A 2,306-nucleotide genomic window follows, 5' to 3' on the forward strand; every position below is an offset into this window, starting at 1 on the left:
TGGTAGAGCGCTAGCCTTGAGCTGAAGAGCTGAGGGACAGTGCCCAGGCCCAGAGGCCAGGCCCCACGACTTACCAAAAAAAATTTTTTTTTTCATCTTCAAACTTCCATCCCATAGGACACAAATATCTGAAGAAAAAAAGTCTAATAAATAGTTTCAGTTACTCATATTTAAGCTCAAAGTACTTCACTGTTTAAAGATTTCTATTCTGCCAGGCACTGGTGGCTTATACATGTAATCCTAGCTACTCAATATGCTGAAATTGAGACTCATTTCCAGTTAACTACCAGGAAACCAGATGGTGCTGTGGCTCAAGTGGTAGAGCACTAGCCTTGACCAAAAAAAAAAAAAAAAGCCTATAAAAAGCTCTAAGTACAAAACATTTTAGAACAATAATAACCCCAAGTCTTATAGTAATATCCAGTCCCAAAAAATACAATCTAATAAACTTTACATGTGACAGAGGTTTAGAGTTCATAATCCTTAAAAACTTCTGTCATGGAAAACGCATTTACTGGTTAAACTTCATATACATGGCTGCAAGCAAGAGTGAAATACATGTACAGCTTAAGAATGCGGTGGCTAGAGCCAAGAGCACTGGTGGCACACACCAACTACTTGAGAGGGTATAACAGGGAGGATCATGGTTGAAGGCTAGCCCAAGCAAAATGTTCTCAAGACCCCTCTTTCGACAAGAGCTGGTCATTCTAGCTTCCTGGGAAGTAGAAATGGGTGAAAGTGGCCCCAGAGTCCCAAGCAGTTAGCCAAACCCTATCTCAAAAATAACCAATGCAAAAAAAGGGCTCAAGGCTTGGCTCAGCACAGAGTACCTGTCTGCAGAGTGAAAGCCCCCATTAGCACCACACACACACACACAGAAAATGCTGGGGGGAGAATGTGGTGACTAGAAACAAATTCTACAATAAAAACAATTTCAAATTAACACATTTTTAAAAAGAAATCCTACTGTAATCAAATAATTCTTCAAGAAGTCAACTTTGTCCAAAGTGGTGGCCTACTGCAGCAGATTTTTGAGTCTTAAAAAATAAAATCAAGCCGGGCCTGGGGTGGCTCACACCTGTAAACCTAGCTACTAAGGAGGCTGAGATCTGAGGGTCATGGTTAAAAGCCAGCCCGGGAAGTACTTGAGATTCTTATCTCCAATAAACTACCAGAAAAGCAGAAATGGTGCTGTGGCTCAAGTGGAAGAGGGCTAGCCTTGAGCTGAAGAGCTGAGGGACAGTGCCCAGGCCCAGAGTTTAAGCTCCAGGACAGATAAATCGATTAATCAATCAATCAGGTCTGGGAATGTGGCCTAGTGGCACAGTGCTTGCCTTGCGTGCATGAGGCCCTGGGTTCGATTCCTCAGCACTACATAAACAGAAAAAGACGGAAGTGGAAGCGGTGCTGCGACTCAAGTGGTAAAGTGCTAGCCTAGCTGAGGGGACAGCGCCCAGGCCTAGAGTTCAAGCCCCACGACCGGCAAAAAAAAAAAAAAGGAAAAAAAATAAAAGAAAAAGTAACCCAGGAAATATGAACAAGTTTTTTAAATAAAATTAAGTTTATCTTTAAGTACGGAATGAAGACAGCTTTGGCTCAGCCCTCCTCTACACCTAAGGATAATCAACTTGAGGATAGTCTATTTTGATGTGCTAAAATGATCTCTTTAAAACTGAACACCAAACTATAATTAGTCATTGTTGGTGGGAACAGCAGAATGCAGAGATTTAAAAAAAAAAAAAAAAGTTTCTCTTGGGAGCGAGGGAAGGAGTGACATTGTCCAAAAATAAATGTACTCTTTACCTGACTTATGTAACTGTAACCCCTCTGTACATCACCGTTACGATAACAATAAAAAAAAGTTTGACGCCAAAATGGGGGGGAAAAAAAAACTTGTTCTCACCTAAACTGTAACTACTTTATAAGACCTAAAGCGTATGACAGTGAAAAGCCACAAACGTCTTCCAATCAAACTACTCGTAAAGTACAATCTGTAAACGAGCCGGGCAGCCCAGCTCAGCTCTAACTGAACCTTCTTCCTGCTGCAGCCGCCGCGAGTGGGGACGTGCGCACCACCCGTGGACTTGTCCAAACAACTCCGGGGTGGAGGGGTGGGGAGGAGGGCCCACGCCGGCGCCGCGGCGGAATCCACACAGGTTGGCCAGAACACGGGGCGGGGAGGAAGGATAGCACAAAGCCGTGAACTCGCCCTTCCAGCCCCACGGCTCGGAAAGCCCTTTCCCAAGAGATGAAGACCTCGCTAATCGCTTAAGCCCCGCGGACCGAGGCCCGCGTCGCCCCCCCCC

The 2,306-nt window shown here is 44.5% G+C and overlaps 1 protein-coding gene across 2 annotated transcripts in view; it reads right to left on the reverse strand.

Moving 5' to 3' along the window:
- The window catches only part of Tax1bp1 (Tax1 (human T-cell leukemia virus type I) binding protein 1), a 70,238-nt gene that overhangs the window by 67,256 nt on the left and 676 nt on the right, over window positions 1–2,306 (reverse strand). The gene's annotated exons all lie outside the window — the stretch shown is intronic.

Source organism: Dipodomys ordii, unplaced genomic scaffold (assembly GCF_000151885.1).
Source record: "Dipodomys ordii isolate 6190 unplaced genomic scaffold, Dord_2.0 Scaffold76, whole genome shotgun sequence".
NCBI lineage: Eukaryota > Metazoa > Chordata > Mammalia > Rodentia > Heteromyidae > Dipodomys > Dipodomys ordii.